Here is a 14,406-nt window from a genome sequence, read left to right on the forward strand (position 1 = left end):
TAGAAGTAGCACAAAAACATTTCTTTAGTGTAGGCTTTTCCTTGCTCAAGCCTGCCTGCTAGAATCGCCAGTGCTTGAAAGGAAAAGCGAATGAAAAACATAGGAATTGGAAAGTTTCCTATGATACTACTTTTCATGAATTTGGTGCAAAGGAATGGAGCAAAGGAAAACTATAGGATTTGTTCCTTTAGTGTCTCCTTGAAAGAAAAATCGTAGGAATTTTAATTTCCACTTGTCCTCCTTTTCAAATTCCTATTCATGAAGCACAAGACTAAGATATAGTAGCATAATAGCATTATAACCGTACATTTTCTTGTGGTTTGACTTAATCTCACCATGCTTCTTTGCATCATGTGTTCTTCCAATTCTTGTGAACCAAACACCTAGATCGGCAGAAATCCTGTGTTTTTAAATTCTCTACTTTGCACGCGCATTCTTATCTTATTCCTGTCTATTTCCTATCCCTGCATTGTTAGAATCCTCAAATTCAAACAAGCCCTTACACAATTACTTCTGTTACAGATATGTGTCAAAGAAAACCTTGTGTGGTTTTTCCTGCTCCTGCGGTGATGTGTTCCACCCCAGCTCAGCTGCTCCAATGATGGAAGGGTTCACCACAGCAGGGATCCGCTCTCCAGACTGTCTTTCGCCGCCTCAGATCTTCTTCCCCGTCGTCGGCAGCCACGACAACTACATTACCATCATCAACAGAGCAGAGACCTTGAGGACTACATGGGTCCGCAAGAGAGGTCATGCTCTTCTGTGTCTGCTTATGTTATGCATCGCTTAATATGATGACATGATACTTTATCATCGTGTTCACCTATTAGACTTCGAGTCAGGTCCAAACTTATGCTGAAACTTGAATTTTAAATGGTTGTGGGGTACATATTGGGGCAGCAATCAGTAGTATCTGTCTACTATCTGGTTAATCTCGGGTGTCTACTATGAGTTTCATGTTGGGTGCAAACAAACATTAAAGGAGCCACTATCTGTATTTTTTAACTAAATCTATTATCTGCCTGCTATCATTGGTTTTGGGTCTATCCACAGTTTGCTACCATCACTCTGGATTTGTGCATGCACTCCTTACATAAACTCACTATGTTTTATTTCTATCCATGCCAGTTATTGTACACAATGGAACTGAACATGTAGAGCAAAAGAGACAAGCCTTGCGTGGCAATAAAAATTTCGTGCAGACGTCGCTCCATGGTGCGCGCAAAGGCAGCCCCCCTCCACCCATTTCGGATCGTAATCAAGAGGAAGATAACTGTTCTGAGGGGGATTCAGAAGCAGAAGACCACTCCTATTTACCCCATGAGGTCCTCGCTCTAACTTGACATGCTGATGTTGGTAATATCATGCATATGGTGCCTTGCATTGCTTACTATATACATCAAAGATGCCATCTGCTTAGTTTAGACATGCTTTGTGCCAATGTCATCAGTTTAGTTTCTTTATCGTATACTAGGAAAATGGCCCGTGCGTTGCAACGGGGATACAACCATGTCATGGTTGACACCCTTTTTCCGTACCAGGGATCCATATTAGCCCGCAATGAAGCCCGACTGTCCACACGACCATAGGGAATTGCAATCTCGAGAAGGTCCGGAATCGGTCAACCCCAATGCAACCCATGGCCTGCTACTACTCACCGATTCAGCCTATGGGAGAACATGAATGCGTGGTGGTGTGAGGCAAGTGTCCTTGCAGAGGCCTAGCTATGTGAGTCGAGGCAAGCGGGTCGGCCGATGGCACCGTCATTGCATGTGTGTCAATATGGAAAAAAGGTATTTTTCAAGTTTATATCCTGAAGGGGACATTCAAATGAGAATGATGTGGATCACATACCCATGCCATTGTGTCTGAAGTTTCCATTTATTCAGGACAGCGTAGGAACACATTCAATAACGAAATATAATCTAATTAGTAGTAAGGCACTTGGTATCAACAGTTTGTGTTTTTCTCCAAGTAGCACAGAAACACATCACATAACCATAATATAATAGGTGGTAATCAAATAGTAAGGCAATTAGTTTGATTACTGTCAATTCTCCATGTTCTTCTTACCTTACACAACACGAACATTTTTAAAGCTTCAAGAGATGATAACCTTCTTTTAGATAATGATACTCGGCAAATTTCATAAAGCTTCTTGGTTGCAGCCATTGAACCGATCAACCGAAGGGCTTATATAAGTTAATAAATAAGTCTCAACCCCGAGAAGAATTCACTTTGAACATATTTCTCTGAGACAGGATAGAACAATCCTTAGATTTAACTTGTGACTAATTTGTGAAAGGATAGAATTCACTTTGAAAACATTTCTCAATGCAGTAAAGGCAAAATTAACATCAGCAAAATTAGCAAATGCACACACTCAGCATTTAACTTGTGACTAATTTGTGAAAGGAAATGAAAAGACCACTCGTCCTCCTTCCTCTCACATTAACTTCAGGTACCTAACAACCACCAATCTTTGAATAATCATTCTGAATTAATACAGAATTACAGATCAAACTGAAAACATGAAGAGCAATGGTGTTGTCGCTGCTGAGCATGACATCTCCCGTTCTTTTGTGTTTCGCAGTCTACTTGTGCCTACTTCTTCCTTGAAATAGAAATTTCTCAGTATGGCTCTATGTATGACTAATAGAATGCAGTAGCCAGTAAAAAAGTTAGTAATTAACCACAGTGTTCGCTAAGAAAAAGTAATTAGTCATGGACTCTCTCCATTAAGTCTCCATCATGTGTGTCAAATTCCTGAACATGAAGCCTGTCCGCCTGTACCTCAAAAAATAGCTGGAACACAGGTCAGTCAAATTTAAGAGAGATGGTGATGAGCTTCCTAGACTTGAACTTCGCCTATGGCATGTTGGAGATCCCACAGCTGGAGCTCAACGACTCTAGCAAGTCGCTATTTTGGAATGTGATTGAGTTCGAGCAGACGTACACGTACCTGAATATTATCTTCTATGATTCTGAAAATCTTCACAGGAAAGGGTTAATGACATACAAACAACTTTCCTCCATTCTTGGAGAGAATGCTAATCAGACTCTCATACTGAGAAACCATCTTCAGGTTCATTTTCTTCATAATCTGCTTCATCCGCCTATATTGATAAAGGATGACCAGCAGCTGCATTCACCTCAACATAACTGAGAAGAGAAATATTTTTTATGGTAGAGGAGACAAATAATGACTGATAGAAACCTACCCAATCATGAATAGCTCATATTAGCTATTTATAATTTATATACTGCTGTCAAAAATCATAATTTGAACAAAAAATAACTTCACGCAATATTGTGTCACAATGGATTGCTCTACGTCCATCAACGAATTTCAGATTTAGGACCATTCTTTCTACCGAAAGTCAGCCACAAGACTGGGCATCAATTTATGCCAAGAATGTATATACAACATTGATAGATTAATCTAAAGAAATAATTTACTACAAAGTGCATGTAGTTTATAGCCAGAAAGCTATATAAAAGTTAGAGGACACACCAAATGCTAGACAAAATGAAGAGCGGTGAAATTCTAACAATTTGCAAGCATCCGGAATTGGTCCCTAGTCAACATGAACTTAGTAATTCTATAATTTCAAAAAGCCAGGATAGTCTGCTGTAGCGAGAATAGTAAAAGGAACTTGATTTTTCTTGTAATGTTACCATACGTTCAATTCTTCTAGAAATTGGCTACGAGAGACACAATCACCAAGCAACAATTAAAAAGGAATTATTTATATGCAAGTATAATATATATTTAATGGCTCTTGCACAATTAACTTGGTTTCCCAGAGAATACATAGTAGAGACTATATATGCTGAAGAAACCATGAGCATCGAGATGGTATATCTTATTGAAAATTCGCATTGTGGGGTTCAGTCTGGATATAAATTCTTCTATTACGGCATCGTTGCTCATCAGGCTCTATACTTTATCAAGACAATGCATAGGGAAAAAAATCAAAAGCATAGCCATACATACGCACCACAAAATGTAGTACTGCAAGCTAGCACAAGTGTATGTTACTGATAGAATGCCAAACATATGCATCTCCCTCAGGCACTTGTCCTAGTAAAGAGAGAAAAGGGGAAACTGAATTAGTTTACTCTAACATTTAAACATTGAAAATAAGAGGGAAAACTGAGATACAGTCACCACCTCATTTATGAGGTTAATTATACATGAGAAACCACTATATCCATACATCTCCAGCGGCTGCAGACGACCCTCATGCAGGAGCAAGGGAATCAAGCTCATCGAAGAAAATTACTCATGGGCATGCTGATCAAGCCTGAAATTGATAGTGAAAACTATAAACCTGAGTATATGTGGATATTTCATGGCAATTATATGGCTTGTGCAGATGGCTATACCTTCTGAAAGATGTCCCTGATATTCTTCTCCGATTCTCCAACATATATGTTTATCAGTTCTGGACCATTTACTTCTGTTGCTCTTAGTAGGCACCACCACAGCTTTCAGCCACAATCTTCATCATCATCCCCGTCCAAGCAACATGACCATGATACCCATTATATACAATGCATGCGTGCCCACATCCAACAACCAGGCTCAGAAACTGCCTATACCTAGCGTCAGCTGACCAAACCACCCAGTGCAGAACACGCATCAGACAACACCATACGGTTCCTAGCCCACGCCACAGCCAAATCTAAGCCAATGGAGTGGCGGTAGTTGGTGTCGCTGTAGTGGTGTGGAACTGACGCGGTGGCCACGAGGACGATGGTTCAGTGATCCGGCAACGAGCGCTCGCTTGATTTGGTATAGGTGCACGCGTCCACACCGAGGGGGAGGGAGGGAGAGAGAGATGGGGATAGTACCAAATCCAAAGCAGGCACCCAAGCTGCGAGAAAACCATCGACGGCGACTCAGATCCCGGCCAGCCCGAGCAAGCCCTCGACAAGAACGCACCACGGGCCCTGCCACTCTGTCCCCAAGCCTGAACGGCCACGCAGGACTCCCACACCGGCGGCAGCAATGAGGGCCCTCCAAGCCGATGCACGATCTGACACGGGGGGAGGGGCTGGCCCCAAGGAGCGGGAACCCAACGAGTCCGTCGGTAAGGAGCTGGGTGGCCCTCTCCATCATCGCCGCCGTTTGAGGAGGGACGCGATCATCGGCCACGGCGAGCGAGATGGGCGCGGCAGCCGAATTCGGACGGTGGATCATGGATACATGGGACGATGGTGCATCGATGGGAGAGAAGATGGGTGCAGCAACGCATCTAGGGAGAACTTTTTAATGTCTAGGGAGCAGGAGATGATATCGATTGAAGCAAATACGGGAAGGTAAAGTCGTGGTATCGGTCTGGGACCTCTTCCTGCAGCCTTTTCTTTTTTATACACGTTTGTAAATATAATTTTTAAATCAGCGGTCAATCTTTATTGTTTATCATAAAATCAACGGATATAAATAGATGACGTATGAAGAACTATGAAAGCCTCCGTCCTTTAATATTAGGTAAAGATGTGAATCATACAATGCCATCTTGTTTAGCCAGGCATCATATATGTGAATTTTTCAATGCCACCCTGGTTAGCCAGTCATCTTATACGTGAATTATATCATGACATCATTTTTTATTACGTGTTAAATTTGTCAACAATTTTAGTACATTCAATTACTATTCCTGTGCATCAGCCATTCGACACGGTCATGGAAAAATCTGGAGTGGAAACACGGTCTTCAAAGCAGAAAATGTTATCCGATGAAGCGCATGTCTTGCTGGTTACAGATAGCTCCTCAAAGGAGGATTCAGAGACAGATGACTAGTCCTATCCCCCCCCCCCCGAGATGCATGCTCTAACTTGGCAGGGTTATGTTGCTCATATCGTGCGTATGGTATCTTGCATTGATATGTCATTTGCTTAGTTTAGACATGCTTTGTGTGAATGCCACGTGTTTAATGTCTAATTACCATATATGTGAATTATGCAATGCCATCTTGTTGCAAGACATTATATATGTGAATTATGCAATGCTATCTTGTTGCAAGGCATTATATATGTGAATTATGCAATGCCATGATGTTTAGCCAAGTATCATATATGTGAATTATATCATGTCGTCCTTTTTTGTATTTCTCATTGCTTTTGTTGACAATGTTTGTATATTCAACTGCTCTTCCTGTGCATCAGCCATTTGAATTGGTGATGGAAAAATTTGGAGTGAAAACAAGGTCTTCAGAGCAGACAGTGCTACCTGCTGAAGTAGATATCTTGCTGGTTACAGATAGCTCTTCAGAGGAGGATTTAGAGGCAGATGACCAATCCTATTATCCCCCTGAGGTGTATGCTCAAACTTGGCAGGGTTATATTACTCATATCATGCATATGTTGTATTGCAATGCTCAGTTTTTACATCATATGCACGATATTGAATGTCATCTCCTTAGTAGACACATCATATATGCGATTGCCCTCTGCTCACTTCCTTAGTATATAAATCATATATTTGAATTATATCATGCCATGATGTTTACATAGACAGCATGTATCTGAATTATGGCATGCCAACCCATTTTCTAAAGACATAATATTGTTATATCATCTCATCCTGTTTACAGTCATCATATTTTGAATTATGTCATTCTATCCATGAATTATATCATGCCATCATGTTTCCATCGACGGCATGTTTGTGATTTATGGAATGCCAACCACTTTAATAGACACATCGTATAGTTATATCATGTCATCATGTTTACATAGTCATCATATTTTGAAGTATGTCATTCTATCCTGTTTAGTTAGCCATCATACATGTGAAATTGTGTCATGCTATCCTATTTAATTAGCCATCATATATGTGAAATTATGTCCTGCTATTCTATTTGGTTAGACCACATAAATGTGAATTATTTCATGCCTTGTTTTCTTCCCTACTATCCATTGCACCTGTCTATCTTACAATGTCTGTACATTCAATTACTTTTCTTGTTTATCATCCATTTCAATTGGAGGGGATGATGGCAGTATCTGTGGGAGTAAAAACACGGTCTTCAGAAAAGATCGTGCTACCTATCGATGGAGATAGAACCACGATTGTACTTGCCCAAGAACCAATCCCACCACACATAACCCAGACTCACGCAAATTGTACCCCTACCCAGTTGGACAGAGAACCAGCTACACCCCTTCTAACCCCAACCCCACCAGATAGTAACCCAGTTCCCGTTGACATAGCACTCTCTCCACCGCAGAGCACCCAAACACGAGCAGTTAGTAAGGCAACTGCAGTGCCCAAAGCACAAGGACCACGACTCCGAACTCCAAGTCAACGCTTAAAGCAGAAGAAGAATTGTTCTCAGGTCAGGTTCCATAGCTATGGTTCATACTACTTTGCTCTTGCATCACTGTATTTACTCATACCAACTAATTTCAAATTTGAAGGATGCAATTGAAACTCCAATGGCGCAACAGGTATGTTTTAAACCTGTTTCTTTAATGTGTTTGCTGTTGTAACTTGCTCTATGTTGATTTCAGTTTCAATTGAATAAATAGTTATGTTCTCATGACATGCACATTACAAGTGTTGTTATTGCTGTGTAGTTTCCCACACTTATATTCTGTCTATGTTGCTTTGTCTTAAATAGATATGATTCGAACTGTATCTATCTTGATTTGGCAACATAAACTAGAATGATATAGACCATACAGTGACCACACTACATAGATATATGTTTGTTTCAAGCTGTTATCCTATCCACCTTACTACTGAACTGGTTTACCAAAATGAGTTTCATATACTACATTGTAAACCTGTGATGTGTTTGTTTGTTTCTCTTTTAGAACGCGGATAAAATATTGAAGAAGAGTACCCCGTTATGCAATGGTAAAGGAAGTAATACAGATAAGGTTCAAGATAGTGAGACATCCCTGTTGGTCTCCAAGAAAGCTGATAAAAACTATATTGAAGACACTAAGACGACCCCAAAGTCCTGTCTTGATGTAGTTTTTGAGTTACTGGCTACTACTGCTGGCACCAGCTCTTCAAACTCTATACCTAAATCAGTTTGGCTTCTTGAGTCTCAACTTCAAGTTGAAAGACATCGATCAGATGTTATGCGACAGGAAGCCGAAGGATTGAGGAAGTCCCTGCAGAATTCAAATGCATACTTTCTGGTGCAACAGCAAGTGCTGGAGGATTTAAGCGCCAAACAAGAGAAAGCTAAGCATCTTGCCAGCATTATGGGTACCCAGGATATTGTTTATTTATTTCCTTATTTTCTTGTTTATTTGTTTTCTTGTAGTCAGTGTTGTTCTTTTTCCGGGGCTTGCTTGTGGCCGCAATAACCTATTATTTAAAACTAGGCCACAATAATTGTCGGTGTCAAAACCAGCGGATCTCGGGTAGGGGGTCCCGAACTGTGCGTCTAAGGCGGATGGTAACAGGAGGCAGGGGACATGATGTTTACCCAGGTTCGGGCCCTCTTGATGGAGGCAATACGCTATGTCCTACTTGATTGTTCTTGATGATATGAGTATTAGAAGAGTTGATCTACCACGAGATCGTAGAGGCTAAACCCTAGAAGCTAGCCTATGGTATGATTGTCTGTTGTCCTACGGACTAAACCCTCCGGTTTATATAGACACCGGAGGGGGCTAGGGTTACACAAGGTTGGTTACAAGGGAGGAGATCTACATATCCGTATTGCCTAGCTTGCCTTCCACGCCAAGGAGAGTCCCATCCGGACACGGGATGAAGTCTTCAATCTTGTATCTTCATAGTCCAACAGTCCGGCCAAAGGATATAGTCTGGCTGTCCGGAGACCCCCTAATCCAGGACTCCCTCAGTAGCCCCTGAACCAGGCTTCAATGACGATGAGTCCGGCACGCAGATTCGTCTTCGGGATTGCAAGGCGGGTTCTTCTCCAAATAATCCATGGAAGATTTTGAACACAAGGATAGTGTCCGGCTCTGCAAAACAAGTTCCACATACCACCATAGAGAGAATAATATTTCCACAAATATAATCTGCTGACACGTTCGATAGCACGACATCATGTCATGGACCGATCATTATTCGAACTGTTTTTCTCAACCAGCACCGCACATATCACGAGGTGGTTTTCTTGACACGTCTTGTCAAAGCAGAGATCGTGTCCCCCTTATTACGGTATTCTCATCAATACGGACATGGGTAACCCAATCGTGCCTGTTGGTATGACTCCTCGATTTTAGGCAAGTCCCAAACGACCACGAGGAGGACGCTTGATATTCACCCTCTTTATAAAGAGGCCGAGGTCTGTCCTTTTTTTCCCTCTCGTGCTCAATCGAATCCTTCCCCCACCTCGAGTTCCAACACCCAAGGCTCAGGTCAGGCGCTTCGGACCTTCAACCATGTCCGGATCCAACCTCCAAGGTCGATGGATGCATTCCTCTATCACAGAGGAGGACATCAAGAAGCTGAGAGAGGCCAGATATCTGACCGCCGAAATTTTGCACATGCTACCTGCCCGAGGAAAGGTAATCCCCACTCCCGAACCCAACGAGAGTGTTGTGTTCATCTCTCACTTCCTCCAAGGACTAGGCCTCGCTCTGGATCCCTTTGTTAGGGGATCATGCTCTATTATGGGCTGGATTTCCATGATCTGGCCCCGGATTCCCTCCTTCACATATCATCGTTCATCGTAGTATGTGAGGCCTTCCTTCACATTACCCCTCACTTCGGCTTGTGTCTCAAGACCTTCAATGTGAAGCCGAAGATGATCGAGGGGCGGCATGCAGAGTGCGGAGGTGCCGTAATAAGAAAAAGCGCTGATGCTCCATGGCCAGAGGGTTCCTTCCCAGAGGTGTCTAGTTTGTGGCAGCGGGAGTGGTTTATATCACAGCTCCCCGAAGTGCCAAGTTGGTAGCCGCCCCTGCCTTTCGCTCTGGCCCCCCACTACAACTGACGTCATGGATCAGCAGGGGGCTGAGCTGGGGTCCAGCAAAGGATGTGCCGATATTGTAGAGCCGCATCCGAGACCTCTTTGAGAGAGATTTCAGCCTGGTTATGGTAATGCAAGTTATGCTAGTTCGTCGAGTCCAGCCTTGCAAACGTCGACCCCTCCGGATGTGGGAATTTAACCTGGAAGGGCCGCAAACTATTCAGCACTTCCTCGGCATGACGCTCGAAGAGATGTACAAATCGTTCTTTGGACCCCAAATAGAGTGTCCGGACACCACCGAGGATGCGGGTTTGAGCTACAACCGCCCTGATACCCAAGTAAGTAATCCCATGGCCGAACACGTTGTCCTTTTATTTATCATGACATCATTCTGAAAAGTCACTCTTTGACCAGGACTGGATAACAAAGGAGAAGATGATCAGGTGTTCGGCCCCCCTTCCCGAAGGCTTGGTCAATCCAGTACCGGACAGAATGCTCGAGCCGGCGCCTTATCAGGTGCCCTTAAAGGAATATGAAGGGGGGAATAAAGAGGCTGAAAGCGGGCCTCACTCGCTACTCGTCCCAACCAGGGGAATGAGCCCTCCGCGAGGGAGGATAACCAGGGAGAAGAATCTGACATTCCCTCTCCCCGGGGAAGGAAGAGGACTACCTCTGAAGATCCGGAAACAAAGGTTTCCAAACGGGAGGAGAAATCTTCGCCAGAGGGTCCTGCCTCGGAGGGTATTCTTGCCGCACAATGTCCGCACGGGGATCAGCCCTCTACCGAGCTGTAAGTAATCAAAAAGTACTTAATAGTGAAAATATCCTACCTTACTTCCGAAGACAATAACCGAAGCTTATATATTGTAGTTCGGATCATAGCCCTTCTCGACAGAGTTCATCTTCGGGGGATCTTCTTCCGGAGATGATGGAGAGCGAAACGCCTCCCCGTGTCACCCCGCCTCATGAGGCGGGCGACCCTGAAGTGTCGTCGCGGAGGGTCTCTCCTGATCCGCCAAGGCCAGAGGGTAACCCTTTGGATACCCGGAGTCCTCAGTATCCGGCTCCTAAAGAGAGCAACAGAAAGAGTTCGGAACCGTACAGTGCGTGGTCGAACGCACTGAAGGATCTTCTGGAGCAAGCGGCTGTCTCAGAAGCGCATCGTACGCTAATGGGTACGGTAATTGAAAGGATTTCATCTGCTGAAAGCGGATTGCATGAAGCTTTTATGAGTCTGCTGAAAGGCTCTGAGGTATGCGAAATAGTGTATGTTTTTGACAGTACCGCACACGTTATGTGTGCCCTATGCAGATAGTAGCCCCTGAGACTCTGGTTGTTGTCGAGAATGGCGGCAAACAGAGGATCATAGTCCCAGGTAATAACCAGACTGCCTTTATGTGCAGGTGGCCGAAGTTCCGGTGGCTAGCCGGACTGATGGGTTTGCTGAGCTAAAGCGGCAACTTGATGCGGCAGATGCCGACATCGTGCTTGTCAACAAGCGGCTTGACGAGGCACATGGTAAGTGATTTTTCCGGTGATCAACACATAGTAAGAGGAGCATCATGCCAGTATCTTTAATATGTTGTGACTGCAGATGGAGCTGCCACCGTGGAGACCCTTCGGGCAGAGCTTGCCCGAGCCAAGGAACAAGCAAGGAATAGCAATGTGGCCGCTCTAAAGGCGGTTGAAGAGTTGAGGGCCGAACAGGCCGCGCATTGCCAGAGCAAGGAAAGAATAGCCAAGATGGCTGTTGAGTTGAAAGATGCCACTAACCGTTACCAGCTTCTTGAAAAAGAAAGCCGAGCGAGGGCGACGGACCTGGAGAAGGCCATGGTAGCAGCCAAGGAAGCCCGCTCCAAAATTAGAGCGATGAAGGAGGAGCTGCATCAAGCTGTGGATATCGTGTATGGGAAGCCCTTCTTGTTGCGGACTAAGTTCGGAGATCCGAAGTATGCTCCTCTTGATCAACTATGGAGTTCTGCGGACGCCTATGTGGATTTGGCAGCAAGTGTTGCTGATGCGGCCGAGTACTTCAAGGATCAAAAAGATCGCGAAGTGGAAAAGCTGTTCTGGTCAGAGTTCCATGCTCCAGTGCGTCCGCTGCTGTTGAATGAGCGAATGGCCGAGTGGGCCGAGCTCCATAGGTTGTCCGGACTTGCCATGAGGTCTGTTGTGGATCATCTGTGGCCGGGAGGGCCAAGGCCGAATAGTTACTTTAGTTTAGTGCAACAATTCCTTGGTGCTGTGTCGCACATCGATGCTATGAAGAGGTCGACATGCATAGAGGGTGCACGGATGGCCATTGCCCGTGTCAAGACATACTGGGCACAGATGGAGGCCACCACTATTGCAACACAGGGTTCGGCCATGGGCCGAGTGGCTGCCGAGCACTACTTTGAAGAAGTTCTAGAAGGCGCTCGTTTGATAGAGGCTCAGTGCACGAAGAATATTATGTTCTAGTGACATCTACTCCCATTGTAAAAACAATGTTTTATTGAGTTATCAAGGCTGTGTTTATAGTTTTGCCTGAAAGTATTATGATGCCTCCTGTGCGGCCGTTTATGTATATATGTATATAACCTGAAACTTTGCAGTCGTCAGCTTCCACCCCCACGCATATAATGCGGGGGTGTTCGCAAAAAACGCGTATTCACACTTGATCCAACGTCTTGGTCCATTAAGGAGGTGGTAGTGCAGCGAACGAGGCAATCGGACTATATTGCTTTAACACTTTCACTTAGCCATAGGAGTTTGATGGTGGGGCTACTATATAGCCCCTGGTACTTCTGCGCTCATCCGAATACGGGGTGCGTACGTACATGACCGGGAAATGGCCCTTCGTTAATGCGGAGGAATCCTGAAGATTCCGTTGAGTCATCGAGTGGTTGACCAGTCTCGCTGTCGGTGTCAAAACCGGCGGATCTCGGGTAGGGGGTCCCGAACTGTGCGTCTAGGTCGGATGGTAACAGGAGGCAGGGGACACAATGTTTTACCCAGGTTCAGGCCCTCTTGATGGAGGTAAAACCCTACGTCCTGCTTGATTGATATTGATGATATGGGTAGTACAAGAGTAGATCTACCACGAGATCAAAGAGGCTAAACCCTAGAAGCTAGCCTATGGTATGATTGTTGTTCGTCCTACGGACTAAAACCCTTCGGTTTATATAGACACCGGAGAGGGCTAGGGTTACACAGAGTCGGTTACAATGGTAGGAGATCTACATATCCGTATCGCCAAGCTTGCCTTCCACGCCAAGGAAAGTCCCTTCCGGACACGGGACGAAGTCTTCAATCTTGTATCTTCATAGTCCAGGAGTCCGGCCGAAGGTATAGTCCCTCTATCCAGACACCCCCTAATCCAGGACTCCCTCAGTAGCCCCTGAACCAGGCTTCAATGACGACGAGTCCGGTGCGCAGATTGTCTTCGGCATTGCAAGGCGGGTTCCTCCTCCAAGTACTTCATAGAAGATTTTGAACACAAAGGTAGTGTCCGGCTCTACAAAATAAGTTTCCACATATTGCCATAGAGAGAATAATATTTACACAAATCTAATCTACTGACATATTCCATAGCGTGACATCACACCACGGCCAAGTCTTTATTCGAATCGTTTTACTGTCCCACCTCAGCGCGTTTAGCGAGGCGGTTTCCTTGGCACGTCTTGTCAAAGCAGAGATCGTGTCCCCTTATTCCGGGATTCTCATCAATACGGGCGTGGGTAACCCAACCGCGCCATTGATTACGACGCTCGGGAGATAAGCGAGTTTTACCAGGCTGGTGGGGACGCATAGTCGCGTCCACCCATATAAGGGGATAAGGATCCACCTTTTCATCCACGCCTTCTTCCTCCTTTGCCTATCTATTTCCGCGCACTCGAGCTCCAGTGCCCAAGTTCGCACACCCCACCTCAACCTTCTCCAGCCATGTCCGGAGCGGGAGGCAAGTGGATGGTCGCCTCCGTCACGGAGGGACACATCAAAAAACTGAGGAATGTTGGATACTTGTCTAACGACATTGCGCACCGGCTTCTCGAAGAGGGGCAGCTCATCCCCACCCTCGGGCCCCATGAGAGGGTGGTGTTCCTCCCCCATTTCCTCCGCGGACTGGGTTTCCCTCTCCACCCGTTTGTCCGGGGCCTCATGTTCTACTATGGCCTAGATTTCCATGATCTGGCCCCGAACTTTGTCCTCAATATCTCGGCGTTTATCGTCGTGTGCGAGGCTTTCTTCTGCATCCGCCCCCATTTCGGCCTATGGCTCAAGACTTTCAGTGTCAAGCCGAAGGTGGTGCGCGGCACCCAGGCGGAGTGCGGAGGTGCCATGGTGGGCAAGATGCCCAACGTCCTATGGCTCGAGGGCACCTTCGTGGAGTCCCTAAAGGGGTGGCAATCGGGGTGGTTTTACATCACCGAGCCGCGCGACCCTGAATGGGTCACAGCCCCTGAGTTCCGATCCGGACCCACTACGCGGCTCACCTCCTGGAAAGAGACGGGCCTAT

At 45.3% G+C, this 14,406-nt stretch overlaps 1 long non-coding RNA gene across 3 annotated transcripts; it reads right to left on the reverse strand.

Annotated features, from left to right (window-relative positions):
- Positions 1–2,417: 2,417 nt before the first annotated feature.
- On the reverse strand, positions 2,418–5,304 carry LOC125553612 (uncharacterized). 3 transcript variants are annotated; one of them, XR_015603300.1, is made up of 4 exons: positions 4,390–5,304; positions 4,175–4,307; positions 4,002–4,084; positions 2,418–3,142 (listed from the first exon to the last, which is right to left on the reverse strand). It is a non-coding gene; the product is annotated as an uncharacterized LOC125553612 (long non-coding RNA). The 3 variants fall into 3 exon arrangements; XR_015603301.1 differs by having other exon boundaries at positions 2,418–3,162; XR_007304125.2 differs by having other exon boundaries at positions 2,418–4,084; positions 4,390–5,303.
- Positions 5,305–14,406: the final 9,102 nt, after the last annotated feature.

The sequence above is a fragment of the Triticum urartu genome, chromosome 5A (genome assembly GCF_056163025.1).
Source record: "Triticum urartu cultivar PI428250 chromosome 5A, HENAU_Tu73, whole genome shotgun sequence".
Classification (NCBI taxonomy): Eukaryota; Viridiplantae; Streptophyta; class Magnoliopsida; order Poales; family Poaceae; genus Triticum; species Triticum urartu.